The sequence below is a fragment of the Clupea harengus genome, chromosome 18 (assembly GCF_900700415.2).
Source record: "Clupea harengus chromosome 18, Ch_v2.0.2, whole genome shotgun sequence".
Taxonomy (NCBI): Eukaryota; Metazoa; Chordata; class Actinopteri; order Clupeiformes; family Clupeidae; genus Clupea; species Clupea harengus.
In genome coordinates this window covers 4077509-4085053 of record NC_045169.1, presented here as the reverse complement: position 1 = coordinate 4085053, position 7545 = coordinate 4077509, and positions in this window count along the sequence as shown.

Genomic DNA, 7545 nt, shown 5'->3' with positions numbered 1-7545 from the left:
CAGCAGTCGTTAAGCTTTTTTTTTTTTTGTTAGCTCGTCACTATACCCACGCAGTCGTTAAGTTCTTTTGTTTTTACCGTAAACCCATCTCGGGAGTGTTTTCAAAACATATCTTTCAATTGTGCAAACTCGTACATTTTTTTTTTTACCCATGTAACCATTTCCCCACCACCTGCGGCTAAAAAGAAAACTCCCCCCTGCCTCCCTCCCTCCCTATGCCTATTTCTGACCCCACAGTGGGCTCCAACCACCTGTGAGTTATCAGAGTTTACATCCTTGTTTCAGTTGCCCGACCCCTGATTGTGCTGAAGGATCTCATCTGGAATTGCATGTGCTCTGTACTTCATCCTGTGGATGGTATAACTAGCATACCCTTCATCGCGGACAAGTCTGGGTGCATTGGAAACCTTATTAGCACAGACCACAGTGCTGTGTGTACACAGTTGGTTTAGTGCTTCTAAACAAACAGCCCCTCTGGTGCATTCGAGGTCCGACCCCAATCTTGATGGACACTCGGACCGGACCACCCGACCCATCCATACTGGACAGTTAAGCGTGAAGGGCACGCCCTGCAGTTGACATGCTACTTGGTTGTCTCGTTTTTTTCAAAGGAGTCCCAACATCATGGTTTACACAACACAACGCTGATCGTACTGAAGAGAACGGTGCCTCTGGAAATCTGTTTGTAGTCTTAGTATATTCTATATTCTATGATCTGTGTAATCACGGTTTAATTGTCTTTTTTTGTTTAAATCGGTTAACTGTATCTTGCACACAGCAAAAACAAATGAATTGTACGCCTTTTTAAATGTCTGTTTCTGATCATGATGAAATTCAGGGGATGTGTTAGTGAATGTATGATATTGTGCTGTGTTTGTTTGACCGTCTGTGTGTCTGATTTTGTGGTTTGCAGGTTTTTCCCTGCAAACAAAAAAAAAATACCTATTTGGTAATTGAACTCATGTCCAATAAATTTCAACACCGACTTGCTGTTGCATGTGTTTTGGTCTTGCTTGGATGTTTCTGTTCAGCTGGGTCGGTCCGATTGTTGCAGCCAAAAGTCACTGAATTTGTGCCCAAACGTGCTTAAAATTGTGGTGATTTTGAGTTAAATAAAAATCTATTGCAAATAATGCAGAAATTCCATGACTTGGAATCATGTAGGGTTTATTTACAGGAATATTGAGGTAATAACAGAAAATTGAAATCCTTACATTTTTGCGAATTTCTGCAAATACAACACTGCAAATTCCTGGAGAGACTGTTGTATTGCATATGTGCCTCTCAGACTCTTTAGCAAGCCTCTTGAGTGCTGGGGTGAGACTTTCATCCAGACTTTTGACCATTAATAAGCGTGCATGTGGTTGCATGCTTGGGAGTCAGAGCCCGTCTTTGCTTGTTGGTGCCTGCAGTGGGATTTTATTCGTCCTTGCCGGTTTTGTGCGTGGTGTTGGTCTTGTGTGTGTGTGTGTGCACCAGCTGTGCCTATGTGTGTCTGAGTCAGCAAATCATGAGCTGGTGTGTGTATTGTTCTTTGTCCACTAGTTGGTTCGTGGGTAGATCGTATTTCTGGTTGTGTTGAGTGTGTGTGTGGTACTGGAAGATGTTGCCAATGTATATATATGTTGCCAGTTGTGTGGATGGGTGGTTTTGTGCGTGTCAGCTGATTGTGAGCTTTTGTTTGTGGATGTTGAGGTTGGCTGTGTGTGGCACAGACTGGTTGTTACTGGTTTGTGTGTGTGTGTGTGTGTGTGGCTGGGTGGTGGTGTTCATTGTGGAAGTGGAGATGTGTGTATGTGCGTGCGCTTGAGAGGATATCCCCTCTGCCTCTCCTCGTGACCTCACCCCCTCTGGCTGTTTGTGGCCCAAGCTGGCAGGCGCAGATAAGCCATGTGCCATGGAATATACCAGAAGGATTCAACCCCCCACCAAACCAAGCCTTCCCCTTGTCCTCATGCATACACATTCATCCATTCTTCCTCTCCTCTCGTGCTCCCATTTTTCCAGGTGTTCTTCAGTCTTGCCAACAGCTGTAACCACATTTCACTGTCACAACACATCCACACACTCCACCACAGTGATGCAGCAAAGTTCTGGAACATTCCGTGTCTCTTCTCTTGACCCAGGTAGCCCTGAGATTATGCTGGGGCCTACATCAGGAGAGGATCATGGGAAACGGGGGGGGGGGCGGGGGCCCTTTTCAAAATGCCTCTATGCACTAGACTAAATCTCCAACTTTAGAAAAGCTCTATGCCACATTTAGAAATCACTATTTATTTTCAGATTCACTAGATTTACTTGAAAGTCATGGATAGACTTGTTGGAAAATAATGACCTCTTTTCAAAAGAATTGCGATACAGCTAAGATTTGAATCCACGGCCTCCACTGACAGGCACGCGTGTGGTGGGTACACACTCCCTGTGTTTCAGTGAAAGGGGGTGAGCACACAAGTCTCTGGTGTGTGTGTGTGTGTGTGGAGAGCTGTGGCGTGTCAGTGTGTGCTGAGCTCCAAGCGTTATCCACGAGAAAGGAAGGTCCAGCCCTCCACCTCTGCACGGAACGCCACATCCTCCTCCGGAGCTGAGCGGGGAGAGGTAGGAAACGTCAGTGGAATCAGCCTGGAGAGAGAGCAGGAAGAATGTCCCGCCTGCCCTTCCAGAGATATCCTGCCTTGTACACACACACACATATATATATATATATATATATATATGTACACCCACCCCCACCACCACCCCCCCCCCCCCCCCCCCACACACACACACACACACACTCTGGCCTGTGTTTGCAAAGAAGAATGGTCACATGTGCCCGCCGCTACGGAAGTGGGAACAATCTGAAGTCGCCCAGGCGTCAGGCAGTTGGGTTTAAAATACTCTTTTCTAAATGCAGACGGGGAGGGGTTGGCTGTGCCCACCCCCAAACAGCCCTCTTGTTTCCAGTGATGGCAGCTAGTTGTGTGCTATAAGAAGCAGTATGTGTTATTGTTAGATGGGTTTTTGAAATGTAGTACTATGGGACCAGTCTAGCACAAAGCAAGTAGGTGTGTTTGATTTACAGGCACCTGGTTGAAGTGAGCATACACGCTAAGTGTTCCCTTTAAATCATAATTCCGTGTTCAGTGCTTAGGCTGAAATTCATTACCACCCAAAATGTTAAGCATCATGGCAGACTTATGTCAAAAGTACAAAATCCCTATTTAATGCCTTTGTGTCTAAGAAATCTTAGCTAAAAAAAAATATTTTCTCCACAGTTGTGGTATAGTCAGACATGTGGGAGGTTCAGGTTAATGCTAATCTGGCTCCTACAACCTACTTTTAATGCAGTCGTTGTGACCTAGGGGTGCTTCACTGGACTCCAGTGGGGGGGGGGGGGCAATAGATGGTGAGTGTCAAGTACATTGAAGGTGACTGGGTCAGCTACTAACTCACATCATGATGACTGAGATCACGACAGTATGAAGCAAAAGACACTTCGGAACTTACTGAATCCGGTATAGAGATAAACCACATCAACAAATGCCTGAACTGTTTACACATTTCCAGGATACAATTCTACCTCTACCTTTTACCTCTGCAAATAAAAAATATAAAAATAATGTTTATCATTTTTGTAGGCACTATGGGCTATTAATGCATGCTCTTAGAAATAAAATGATTTTATGGTGATTTAATGATGCAAAAACAATCTTACACATTATCACTTATACTCAGTATGTATTTGCTGGAAGAATAAGCTCTACATTTGCTATAATAGTCACCAGAAAAGTTCTTTATTTTTTGTATTCATCTTTTTCATTATTATTTGTGTGTTTTCGAAAGATTTTTCCTTTGTAAGCAAGTGAATAATAAAAAGGATCACTATTTATGGACTGGCAATGTACTGAACTATTGTGATATCTATCAAACTGATTGACAGAAGTAACAACCCCCATTATGAAGCAACAACAACCTTCACAGCAATTTTATAAATTCTATTTAAAGCTAAGGCTAGGTTCAAAGCTGCACTATACCATTTGAGGTTAAAAGCCACACCATACCATTGTGGAATGACACTTCAGAGCATAGGGTTGTTTTGTGAAACTCATGAAAGTCCGGGATCAGCAAACCTTTATGAAGGGGTACAACCAGGTTATAACACAAGCTGTAACTGACTCCCTGCTCCTGGGTGGCCCCAGGTTGGCCTGCTGCGTGACCCCGTGAGAGCGGACATGCACTGGGGTGGCCACGCGACCGGGCCAGGCATGGCGTGATCACAGGGGCTATTTTCTGCCCCTGCCACTCTGACAACTGCGATGTTGTTTTTATATATATATGGAGGAGAGAAAAAAAACAATCCCTTCCTTTTCATCCAGGCCATGAGTTGAACAGGGCCTCCAGAGGATCTTCCTATTCCTTCCTGACGAGCTGGGAGAGGTCCTTTCCATGGCAGCCGGCGACATCAACAGCCACCCTGCCTTCCCCCCTTCACACACACACACACACACATACACATACACATACACATACACACACACACACACATATATACACACACACACACACACAAACACACCCTCCACTCCTCCATGTCTTTCTACCGCTCCTCCCACTTGCACAATCTCTTTCCTCTGGATGACAGATGCTGCTTAACCCTGCTGACCTGCTGTTCTGAAGCGGCCCGCTTTGAGTGACAGCCCGGCGGCCTAGAGGCTGAGGCAGAATAACAGCGAGGCGTTCGCCAGCCAGCCGAGAGGAAGCCTTCTCCGGGATGAGGGGAGAGGGGAAGGAACTGTTTCTTTTGGGGGGGGCGGTGGTGGTGGTGGGTGGCATCGCTCTCGGGCCCCAGAAGCGTGCGGCCCCGAGAAAGAGCTGCGTTGTGAAAGTGCAACATGAAAGCGTTCCCGGGAAACACATCCGCTTGTCCGCCATCCTGCGTCGTTGCCAGGGCTATTGAGACAAATGAGTCTTTTGGGTTTGAGAGTCACGCGACAGTCTGTCATCACAGCCGAGACCCCGGCGGTGGCAGCGCTCGGTTTTATTGCTGGGTTAACGTGTCATCTGTGAAGAGCAGCAGTCATGTCAGGCTCACCACTGTGACACTGAAGCTGTGTGTTTAGCTGATGAAGTGATTCTTCAGTGGGAGTAGCACCACACAAGATTAGCATGTTATATCATGCTTTACACACAAAGCATTAGCCATTATAAATGCTCATGACCACCACGATCACAATAGGGTAAACCCCACTGTGTGTATTATTTTAAAGAGGGGCACATAGTCCTTTTTCAAATACTCACTAAATGTCACAGTAACATTCACACTACATACTTCATGTTATATTTACAATCAAGCATGGAACTAGTTTATAATTAATAATATGTGGATTCCCATTATTATTGCATTATGTACACTTTTGAAGGGTATTGTAAGGTCCAAGGTCTTCCACCGTCAAAGAAAGTGTTAAATGTGTATATATACATACACCACTTCTTCCCAATTCTTCTACCAACATGCTGCGTTCTTTGTGGGTGAATGATCTGGGACCCCTCACATCTGATCAGTCGTATCTCATTTATCAATAAGGACACCACTAATAGCATTAGACCCAGCTCAAAGTGACAAATGACATGTCTTATCGCCACGTATCCACGCCTTCCCAATGGTGTCCAAACCCTGTTTTCCCGGCCCCAACCTGTAAAAAAATATTCAAATGCCAGGTATCAGTGTCAAACCCCATTCCCCATGTTGGGGTCACTCCACATACTCACGGTGACGTGTTATGACAGCTGATATATTATTCATATTTCCGAACGCTATGTATGCAGGCCGCTTCCAGCCAAAGTAAGTTTGGCGCTCGGAGGCGGTGGCGGGTCAGGCGCTCTAAGACCGTGGGCTCGGGCCTGAACTCATTGTATTTGTGTCTATTTCCACGGGATGAGCTCACATTCCCCCCGTTGGAGTCACTAAGAGTGACGGAGCGCTACTCGCTGCCCTTCAGGGACAGGTCATTCTCAGAAAGCTTATACAACACACACACACACACACCCACAGCACCGCACAGCACGCACACACACACACACACACACCACACACACACACACACACACACACACCGCCCCAACTAGGACACAACAACTGGCTCTTGACGTGCCCAAGTCTGGTCGTGGGTGGATCCTAATGTCAACAGCACTGGTGAGAAGCCCTGACCTTCTTGGGGTTTAGTGCTGTTGTTATGTAGGTCATAAACTGATCAAATTCAGTATAAAACCTACTAGAAAATGAGCGGTTTATATTGAAAATTGAGCACAATCTGTCGTGTGTTCTTTATCTATAGCAAACACTGTTAGTGGTAGTAACTTAGCTTTTGGTATGATTGCACTGAGGAGAGCTTTATGAAAAAGCCTATGAGGGCATTTCAAATGCATGCAAGCAGCTTCAGTGAAAATGTCGCTGCTAGGGCTGATCTCAGCCACAGCCGTGGCCCATGAGCCTCCGCTTTGACAGTTTCACTGCCGCCCTCAAGTCTCTCGCCTTCTGGATCCAAACTCCTCTCCCCCCTCCGGTGCCTTGGCGTCTTCCCCCATTCCGCACTCGGTGACAACTAAACTGTTTGCCTATTGTCACCCTCCTCAGTGGTGACAGAGCTGTGCAGCCCACACAGATGACTCCTACTGCCCATGTGACTGGGCTTTCTCTGGCTTTGGACCGACTGACTTTCTTCCTTCTTTCTTTCTCTTTTTCCTTCTTTCTCTCTTCCATTTTAATTTCTCTCTCTCATGTTTCCCCATCCTGTTCTCCTCTGTTCGTTTGAACTGTACAGTAGTTAGTTGTGGGCCTTTATGTCCAAATGAAAATGGAGAGAGGGACAAACAGAAAAGTGTACATATACGGCGTGACCAATTCATGCCGATTCAAATGACAGTTGACAAGAGCGTCAACAAACTGTCATTGTGCCCAATTTGAAAAAGAGAGTGAGGAACCACTTAGAATTACATTTTCACTTTGGATTGAGTGAGTCGGGCTTTTGTACTGAGAATGCCCTCTCTTGTATTTATTCCTAGAACTTGCACTCCTCCTATTCTGTCCATTTTCAGTAATCCTATGGTATTCTATTTTAGGATTACCTTTGCTCCCTGCTAAGGCACTATGGGAGATCACATGGGCTGTTCCCTGTCAAAACTATGCTTCTTTCTGCTTGGTCTACAGTCCACTAGTGATGGAAGATGTTTAACGGCCATCACCTGGGTTACAATCTAACAAAGAAATGTAATATTGACGGCACATACTGTAATTAATTACCTTCATATTCTAGTCTGTGATTTGTGTGGTCCATTTCTATACTTGTATTTATAAATAACAGCTGAATTGGCCTATATGCTATCTGACAAATAATGGTGCATTTTATTGGTACAAGACTGACTGAAGCTGCCCTCAAAAGAAACCTGACACTACTGAAAGACAAATTGAGTACATAACAGCACTAATCCCATGAATAGGGATTGATTTAGCATTTCTGTGGTTTGAGAAAACTGGGAAAATTAGGCATACTGTTTCAGTAAAAAAAA